The sequence below is a fragment of the Sinocyclocheilus grahami genome, unplaced genomic scaffold (assembly GCF_001515645.1).
Source record: "Sinocyclocheilus grahami isolate Dianchi unplaced genomic scaffold, SAMN03320097.WGS_v1.1 scaffold42.1, whole genome shotgun sequence".
Classification (NCBI taxonomy): domain Eukaryota; kingdom Metazoa; phylum Chordata; class Actinopteri; order Cypriniformes; family Cyprinidae; genus Sinocyclocheilus; species Sinocyclocheilus grahami.
Window position 1 is genome coordinate 1,473,140 of NW_015505221.1, and position 10,910 is coordinate 1,484,049.

General features: G+C 35.4%; 1 pseudogene; it reads left to right on the forward strand.

Annotated features, from left to right (window-relative positions):
• LOC107582241 (diacylglycerol kinase beta-like) overlaps positions 1 to 10,910 on the forward strand; it is a 49,039-nt pseudogene that overhangs the window by 5,745 nt on the left and 32,384 nt on the right.

Below are 10,910 nucleotides of genomic sequence, written 5' to 3' on the forward strand. Positions count from 1 at the left end.
TTGGCTTCACGACCGGGTCCCGAGATGGGCATGGCGACACGGAACGTACCGGGTTCCTGTTACCCCGTTCTGCTGTCAGGCCCTCAGCCCGTGGACAGATCTTGCCTTTCTTCGGACAGGGGTGTCCCTTGGGCGAGTATCCAGGCATGTTGTTGTGTCAACAGATGCCTCTGCCAGGGGCTGGGGTGCCATGTGCAATGGGAATGCAGCTGCGGGGCTCTGGTCGGGGCCCCGATTGCAGTGGCATATCAATTGCCTCGAGTTGCAAGCAGTATGGCTGGCTCTACGCCACTTCAAGTCGCTGCTACGCGACAAGCACGTACTGGTCCGTACTGACAATACTGCGACCGTTGCGTACATCAACCACCAGGGCGGTCTACGCTCCCGTCGCATGTCGCAACTCGCCCGCCATCTCCTCCTCTGGAGTCAGAAGCATCTGAGGTCACTTCGCGCCGTTCACATCCCAGGCGAGCTCAATCGTGCAGCCGATGAGCTCTCAAGTTAGCCCGCCCTTCCGGGAGGATCCCAATTCGTCAGTCACTGACGTAACGTCTCCGTTCCCTCCTTCAGGGAACGAGGGTTACACAAGTAACCTAGACGTTTGTTTTAGAAAATCTGTCTTTTAAATCATTTCCATGGTCATTGACGAATAAGCACTTATTAAATTGGGACAAACATTTTTCATAAATGTCACAAAGATTCAATGTGAGAATATGAAAAGATTTTTCCTTTCCAAAAAGAAAAAAAAGATTTAATTAAGTAATAAAATAATTTAATAAAATAATGTAAAATATTAAGCAGCAGTGTTTTCAACATTGATAATAATATGAAATGTTTCTTGAGCACCAAATCATATTAGAATGATTTCTGACGAATCATGTGACACTTAAGACTTGATATTAATATATTAAAACAGAAAACAATATGATGATAAATAATAATATTTATCAGAAACAGAAAATAATATGTCAAAATATTGCTGTTTTTACTGTATTTTAATCAAATAGCCTTGGTGAGCGTAAGACTTCTTTCAAAAACATAAAAAAATATATTTCCACTTTTAACAGTAATATACATATATATATATATATATATATATATATATATATACATATATATATATATATATATATATATGAATATAGAAATTCTAAACATGTGCTTCCTAAAATAAAATAAAAATTGTATGCAAGTCATTATCTGCATGAAATGAATTTTTTTATGTTTTTTGGCATGGCTTAGCACCACATCAAAACGTCATTGACCGTTAAATGTCTGAAAGTTCCTTAAGCTGTCTTAACTATTACAGGGGCTTTGTGTGCCATTGAAAAGGTGATTAACTACACCTGATTGAGTTTATAAGTCATTTCTAGGAGGGGGGTGATCTTTTTTCCAACTCAGTGATTCTGCTTTTTTATTTTATTTATTTTTTTATTCTGGTATGTTGGTTTTATATCTTTCACTTGGATGTTATATGTTGAGTAAATACAGCTGGATAAAACAAAAACTGTCCGTCTTTATTTCAGGTTGCAAAGCAACAAAATGTGATTATTTTAAAGGGGGGTGATACAGTATCTTCCTCTTGTTTTACCCCTTTGTTGCAGACACAACTAAGAAACTAAAAGATGTTCTCCAGGAGTTTCACAGAGATGGGATTCTGGCCAAGTATAATCCTGAAGAGGTATTGCAACTCTTTATAGCCTCATAAGCACACTATTTTGCTGTTGTTCATGCTGAGCTAAGAATGCTGTACTGGACCGAATTTTGATGATGATGATCTAATTTTTTTAGTGGTTATTAGAGCCATTAAACTATAAGATGTTGCTTTTGGGTAATGAAATCATTTCGGTTTCCATAATTGCTTGGCATTCATTTACTGAAGATGCTTTTACTTGTCGTTTTGTGCTGCATAGAAACCAGAAATCCTCAGTCAGGTAAATTGTCGTTTTATGGTTTTACAGCCTGCAGTTATTTGGTCAGTATGAAATGTTAACCGAGTAACGGTGTGAATCACCTTTAGCAGGAAATTGACTTTGAGGGTTTCAAGCTCTTCATGGAGACCTTCCTGGAGAATGAACTTGCTGATGAGTTCTGTCAGCATCTCTTCCTCAGTTTCTGCAACAAAGACCCCAAACCAAGCCCCTCCATGACAGACAAGCAGAGAATCATGGGTAATTTAAATCTGCCTACACACAGGGTGAACAACCTTTATTTAAACGTATGTGAGAAAAACAATATATGTAATATACTGCCATACCTAATCAAGAAACCACCACTAAGTTACTTTATTTAGAGTTAGTTTTACTTTATTTGTGAAGTTAGTTAGCACTTGTCATGTCTGCCAGAGAGGTAGTCTGTCCAGGTGGAAGAGGTGAACCAGCGTAGAGGAAAGAAAGATCACGCAGTGTTTTATCGGTTTCTAGCAAGCATGCACAAAACACTCTTCACATACATGTAAAAGACCAGGTACAAAGAATACGGAAGGGACAATACTCAGAATTGAACACAATGCACAGTGGTAGAGCTACCATCTTAGCTCGAGCTCTCTCCTAGGCCTACTACTCTCCCTGTACATGCACGCTCACAGAACAGCGTTTAAACATATATTTAAAGGGACATTAACATGAATAACATTAGGTGGCCATTACACACTACCATTCAAAAGTTTGAGCTCAGTAAGAATACAATAGTTTTATTCAGAAAGCATGCATTAAATTAAGTGAAAGACATTTTCAATGTTACAAGAGATTTTTATTTCAAATAAATGCTGTTATTTTGAAATACCTATTCATCAGAGATCCTTGAAAAAATGTATCCGTCCACAAAAATGTTAAGCAGCACCGTTTTCAACATAAGAAATGATGATAATCAGCATATTAGAATGATTTCTGAAGAATCATGTGACACTGAAAATTGCTTTGCCATAAATTACATTTTAAAATATATTAAAATAGGTTTTACATTGTAATACATTTTGATCAAATAAATGCAGCCTTGTTGAGCATCTTTCTTCAAAAGCATTAAAAAAAATCTTACTGACACTGGCAGCTAGTGTACAGTAGGCCTTTAAACCAATAATGTTGGCCACAAAGATGCACACAGAGCAGATATATTTTGTTTATTCCTGTTATTTGGTTTTAACCGTACAACTCATAAAAACAACAAACTTGCAACATTATTCTCTCAGAACACTACCAGAGCTACAGCTAGTGTAACAATAGCAATGAAATCTCTTCATTATTTCCCATGGATTTTTAGTTGCAGTTCTGGCCAAACACACAAAAAGTGATGTGTTAACTGTTAAACATAATTGAATTGTGGTTTACAAGGTCTAAAACTTATGAAGGGAAGCTGCACGCTGGCGAATGTGACATCCCCGTCCAAACCTCTCGGCACCATCCAGCTGAAGGATATGATCTGCTACCTCTCTCTGCTGGAGGCCGGACGACCAGAAGACAAAATGGAATGTAAGATCATACGGTACCATTCCTACTAATTGACTAGTTTTATTCAAAGTAACTTACAGAACACTTACGAGTCCTCTATAATGTGGAAGAAGCTCTTTATTGGTTAGGGTTCCCTTTTGGTTCCATAATTGGTTTCCATAATAGAGAAACAAGAGGCTGTGCTTCCATCTACTGGCAGCTTTTTTCACATCTCTAATGGTTTTCTTATTGTAATTCCAGACTGCTAGTTTAGGAACCTGTTGCTATGGGCTGCTCAGATGCTAATAACCTCTTGCTAAGGTCTAATACTGCCCCTGAGACGCTATTATGCAAGAAAGAACAAACTGTTTGAATGAAAAACATCAGAGATGGGCTACTTTTGGTTAAATTGTGCTAAGCTTGATTGAATGGTCTTCTTGAGAGATGCTGCTATTGGCTAAACTGCTGGTTTCCATGGTGACACCCACTTTATAATGACTCCTAGAAAAGCTGAGATTTCACTCTGAATTGAGAGATTCTTTCCATAGATATCCTTTTTATTTTTGAAGAATAGAGAGCAATTGTATTATCCGATGATTTTTAGATGCATACATTATCCTTGTATTAAATCTGCAGTAGTGTTTTCTCTTTTCATCCTCTCCCTCTCTCTCTTTGTTTCTGTCACAGTCATGTTTCGCCTCTATGACGCAGATGGGAACAGGTTTTTAGACAGTAAGGTGAGACTTCATCAGTCTCTTCAGTTTTTATTGCTGTATTAACAGCAAACGACACCAAGTGGTTTAATGCTGGATTTGTTGCATTTACTGAACTAATTTAGCTCCTTACTCTTTTGTTTGTTTCCAGACTTGTCTGTAATTTTTTGTTTTATTGATGCTTTTCAAGACGCAAAAAGAACAGATTCAAGAAAAGACATTAAAAAACAAAACAAAAAGAATAACAAAAATTGTATGTGTGTGTGTGTGTGTGTGTGTATGTACACACACAGTTAAAAAAATGGTGTAAAAGTAATTTTCATTCAGAAATTGCTAGCTAATTTACAAACAGTTAAAACTGGCAAGTAACATTGAATATATATATATATATATATATATATACATCCTGTATAACATAACATACATCTAATAATTTACACTTAAAATGCAAACAAATGTAAGGCCAAATGCTCAGAAAAGGTTACAAATACAAGAAGTAAGTAATTTATTTGTAACTCAAAGACCTGGATTACCTGTTTCAGGTGTTCTGATAGAGTTGAAAGTAAACTTTTTGCAAGAAGGTATAGATGTCGTGGAGTAGGATTGAGCATCCCAACACTAGATCTTTGTGTAGAGTTACAGTGATGTCACACAGAAAATGTTTTGTCCTCTTGAACAGGAACTGGAGCACATTATCTGTCAGATGATGCATGTTGCGGAGTATCTGGAGTGGGACGTCACAGAACTGAAGCCGGTAGAATAAACTTGAATTTGTCCCTGGCTTGCCAGTGTGTGCAGAATTTGATCATATTTTCTAGTAATGAACATATTTTTATTGGTTTGGGGTGTAGATTTTGGAGGAGATGATGCAGGAGATTGACTATGACCGTGATGGGATGGTTTCTCTTGAAGAGTGGGTCCAGGGTGGCCTGACCACCATTCCTCTGCTAGTGCTGCTGGGACTCGAAACTGTGATTATCAATTAAGCATTACATATTTATATGTGTACGTCCGATATGTTAATCTGTCCATCTTGTCCATCTGTCTGTACATCTATCCATTCATCCAAGCCAGAAGAACAGATACAAATGCATCAGTGTGATAAATTGAGATGTTACACTCTGTTTGCCCACTAGATGGAGTCCTGGACTAATTTTAAATGCTTTGACAGCCGCATTAGTGGTCTGGTGTCTGATTTATTTTGAGTGCCATCCAGATTTTTAAAGATGCAGATTTGACACTTTTCAAGACATATTCCTTTCTTTTCAACTTTTGCATTGTCTCAGCAGGATTCAGGATACACTTTATGTAATTTGCCATAATGTTTTTCATCACTGTTGTCATAGTTGTATTATCATTGTCAAGTCCTCATAGCTGTCTTCCTCTCATTCTCTTGTTATTATCTTTGTTTTTCTGTATTGCAGAATGTAAAGGATGATGGGCAGCATGTGTGGAGACTGAAGCACTTCAGTAAACCTGCATACTGTAACCTGTGTCTGAATATTTTGATCGGATTGGGAAAGCAAGGCCTTTGCTGCTCCTGTAAGTCCAGCACCTGACCTTACAACATTTATTACATTAACCACCAGTCACTTCTATTCACTTATCATTTTTTGCATTATGCTATAAGAGAATATGGACAAATGCAAATCGAGACCATCAATTTAATTTGGAATATAAGTAAGTTAGTGTATATTAAATATCTCTTCTTTAAACATTGACGTTCAAAGAATTGAAGATGGTTTCAAGGTCATAATAAGATAACTGAATTTCAAATGTTTGTATTTTATTTTATTTATTTATTATTTTTGACTTTTTTTTTTGTACTTTGGTGAAGTAATGTGTTTTTTAGATAAAAAAAATTTATATATTAATTAATCAGCAATCAAATGTATTGACATTAAATAACCAATTGTAGACAATAATAATAAATTTAATTAAAATACATGGTAAAGTATTAAAAATGATAGAAAATTGATACCAAAAACAAATGATCAAAACATTGATTCTTTACACTGTGAATTAATTTACCGTGTGTCTGTTTTATAGTCTGTAAGTACACCGTTCATGAGAGATGTGTGGCTCGAGCTCCCCTGTCCTGCATCAAAACATACGTCAAATCTAAGAAAAACACAGAGGTGCGTCGAATTGTAATGTTTAAAAACCAGCACGCTTGGATCACCAATACTTCACGGGGCTTAGACCAAGGGCTTCTTTTCAGCTAATGAAATTAGAAAGATATTCTCTCTCTAAGCATTGCTAATTACATGATTAACCTGGTTTAAACAGAGACCTGAATACACCAATGATGAGTCGTAATCAAAGCCTATGCTCATTTGTTATATATCTGTATTTTCATTATTTCTGTCTGTAATCAAAGCCTATGCTCATTTGTTATATATCTGTATTTTCATTCTTTCTGTCTCTCTCCCTCTCCCTCTCCCTCTCCCTCTATGCATTTATTTGCATTATTAACGAAAGCCTTTTTTAAATAGATTATGCATCATTTCTGGGTTGAGGGAAACTGTCCAAGCAAGTGCGATAAGTGTCACAAAACTGTCAAGTGTTACCAGGGTCTTACGGGCCTTCACTGTGTCTGGTGCCAGATTACTGTGAGTTTATCAGTATTCATAATTACTACAGTTGCATACATATGCTCTGAACATATAACCATGTGTGAATACTGAAGGGTATATATATATGTATATTAATTATTAAAGTTATTAGTTTGCCACAATTGCAGTGCAGTAATTTTGTAGGTGTTTATTTACATTTGTTATAAACTTATTTACTGTAACATCAGTCTGTATGTAAATAATATTGATGAATCATCCGATTTGTTTTAAAGTTGGGTTCTGCTCTGTCTTGCAGCTGCACAACAAATGCGCTTCACATGTCAAGCCCGAATGTGACTGCGGATCACTGAGAGATCACATACTTCCTCCAAACACAATATGCCCTGTTGTACTGGTAATATCTCATATTTCTTTTTGTATGTTATTTTGGGACTCAGTCGTTATATAAAGCTCAGCTCTTTTAGACCTTTACATGTGACCTTTAACTGCAGGAGAGACAGTCCACTCTGAGAAAAGACTCCAGCCAATCAGGAGGCCGGGGAAAAATACAAAGGACTAATTCAGTATCAGTGGATGGACAGGGGCTACAGGTGAACGACACACACTTATAGTTGGATATTACTAAAAACAGGAAGTCCCAGGGGTACATTTCCTGCAGACGGAATCAAATGAAATAACACAGTGCTTTAGTGAATCTAATAGTCCCTAATTCAGGCAAAATACCATTTTTTTTCAGGTTGTTGATGTGAAATACTGTACATCTGGGAAGTTGACATGTTCTGTGGCGTGACTGCATACTGTACTGCATCTAAAATATTAATTTTTTTCTTTCATGCATCTTTTATGATCTCATATTAATGACGGACAATATGGAACATTTGCACTTTTTAAAAATTCCTTCACACACCATTTAAAACGAACTAGTGTAGACAAAAAAAAGTGATTTCAAATGACAGTTTAATTAGGGATGCGCTGATATAAAATTTTTATTTTATTCAATGTGTTTTTTTTTATGTATTATTAATTATTTGCATTTATTTGATATGGCTGATAACCTACTGTATAAATAATATTTATGATTAAAATTCGGAACTGTTTTGTCTAAATAAATAAATATTTTAATAAATAATTAAAAATAAAACACAAATAGAATCCATTATTTTAATGCTATTGAACCTATGCATCACAACATTGATATACATACAAGTGATCAAATAAAAAGCCACATGATGAATCAATGTTCATCATACAGTAAGTGGCCAATACTATACATATAATAATATATATAGACATTGCACAGAGTCAAACATACATAGACAAAACACCATCAGGGTAACACACATGACACTAGAATTAGGCAGTAAACATTATTATTATTAATAATAATATTAATAAAAATAATAACCTAATGTTCATTTGTGATAAAAAAAAAATACTATAAAATATATTCATATGTGGGAATATCCTCATACTGTTTTTCACTGTGAATTATATGGCAATGTGTCACACAGGAACCTATTGCAGTGTCCTTTTTCATGATCAATTAAATGGTAATTCATAGTTTTTCATTCCATAGTCATACATTTGACAGTATTTTACAGTAAAATTACACAGAGCATAATGTAATGTTAAACCATTTACTGTTTTTCACCATATACATTTACTGTAGCATTATTAGTCTTTTCTTTAAAAATTGCAAACATTTTTTTTTTACAGCAAGGGACACTTAATATCATTTTTCCTAGTCACTATATATATATATATATATATATATATATATATATACTTTTTTTTATGTTTTTGTCTAATAAATCATGGTTATCTTTCATTAAATACATTTATATACAATATTTAAAAGTTGTGGAAGAGAAAGTTGTGGTTACATTGCTTTTCGAACACTTGGCATCTTAGTAATTCTGATAACGCTCTTCATTTCAGCTTAAATTTCTTTCGAGACATTCCAGATTTCAGAGTCCTGGCCTGTGGTGGAGATGGTACTGTTGGATGGATTCTAGATGTTATAGGTGAGTTCAGATGAGTGTTTTTTTGTGTGTTTGCAGTTGTAAGATGTTCATTTAGTGCTTGTTTGTTTGCTTTGGCCTCTTGTTGACTGAGTCATTTCTTTGAGCAATTCAAAGTTTGAGTCATGTGGATCAGGGCTTCCATACTGTTGCCATGTTGTAAATTAAAGCCAGGAAGTTTTTATTTTAGATTTAAGGAAAACAGCAAGCTAAAGTAAACTTCATAACATAAAGACATCTTGAGGAAATACTGCAAAAAAAGGCTTTTCTTGTTATTTCAGAGGTTCTTTTTGTACAGAAGCGATTTTGTTATATTTGTTGAAATAGTCAAATACTTATTTTTCACAGAACTAAAGCTATTACATTCGTACCTGTATTTTCAGGGCTAATAGGATGATTATCTTTCTTCAAGAAATGGCATATCACTTATATCATCTGAAGAATAGTCTCCGCAGGTGATTTTTTTTTTAGATGACTGCATCCTCATTTAGTCCTTTATTTGTGTCAAAAATTGCCTATAATTTTTTATCAATCAAAACAAAGGCAGAGTAATAGATTGGATGCTTTCAGAGGACTGTATTAGAAAAGAACCACTGTAGTTTTGACATTGCCATTTATTCCATTATAGATACATACATACATACAAATACATATGTACTGTAGTCTGTATAGTGTGTATGTATATGGCTTGTATATATCTTTTTTTTTTTGTAAAAAGTTAAAAATTACTTTTTAAAACTGTGTTCCACTATTACCCCTTAGCAGATTTTGACTCTACTGTATACTGTGTGTATACTACAGTTGAATTCCCATAAATAGCCCTTTTTATTTATTATTGCTTTATTTTCTGGAGTAAAGGTAAAACAAGTTGTTTTTTCCTCTCTGCCATTACAAAACAACTTGAGTGGAATCACGGAATGTTCTGTTTTCCTATTGTTCTCTGAAGTGCTGTTCTTTTTTTTCTTTTTTTTAGATAAAGCCAACTTTGAACAGAATCCTCCTGTGTGTGTACTTCCTCTCGGCACAGGAAATGACCTCGCAAGGTGTCTGCGCTGGGGTGGAGGTTATTTCAATATTTTAATTTGATGCTGTAAATGAGATTTTGTGTGAATCCTAAAACCTAAATCCACACTGTGCGCCACTCTTGGGAACACTGTAGTATTTTTCACTTTTTGTTTTCTCATTCATAGCTACTTAAATCAAAATATTACTATTATGTCAGTTCCTTGTCTAGAAATAGCTGGAGCGCAATTGATTCAAACCCGAAACATCTCAGTAGAGTAATTTGTAATGTGTCCTATTGGGTTTCAGGCTATGACGGAGAAAGTCTTTTGCAGATTCTGAAGGGCATTGAGAACAGTACTGAAGTGATGTTGGACAGGTGGAAGATTGACATCACTCCTGTAGACAAAGATGAAAGAGGAGATCCAGTCCCATACTGCATTGTGAACAATTACTTCTCTATTGGCGTGGTGAGTCTGAACAATAAAAGCTGCACGTGAGGATGTAGACTCCTTGACAATCCACATACTTCTACGCTTTCCCTCCCTATAAACAGAGAAAGACTTGCATATACACATCTGACCGGCGTGCTAGTCTGGTCTATTAACCGTGAAACAGTATGTGATGACTGTGAGTGGAGTTTATGAATGAAGAAGTGAATAAGGCTCCTAAGCAATAAGACTAAATGAGCTAATCAAGAGGGCTGAGTGCTTTTTGAAATGCCAAGAGCATCTATTACATTAACAAAGCTGTCCCTCATCACTGTGGTGAGGAGCGAAGCTTGCCAATTGACAATGAAATATGCCGTAGATGTTACACGGCTCTCGTCTTACCGAACGGTGATCAAACACGTCGTGTGTTGATGCATCTCGGGCCGTCTGAAATCTAATGATGCTTATTACGGCGACCGCATGTCAGCCATTATCCAGAAATGTCAGGGGAAATACGGTAATTGACATTTACAGGTTTGACGGCTCTGTTTTATTTTAGATTTGTACACATCTTTAAAAAAAGAAATTGTAATGAGCGAGACATGCTTGGACAAATGTTAGTCAATGTCATCTTGTTAATAAGGGAATTGATGACTTTAAGTATTGATTCATAAAACATTCAGTCCCAGGTTCACTAAAATAAGTCTGTGATAGATAGACAGACAGAGTGATAAACATATAT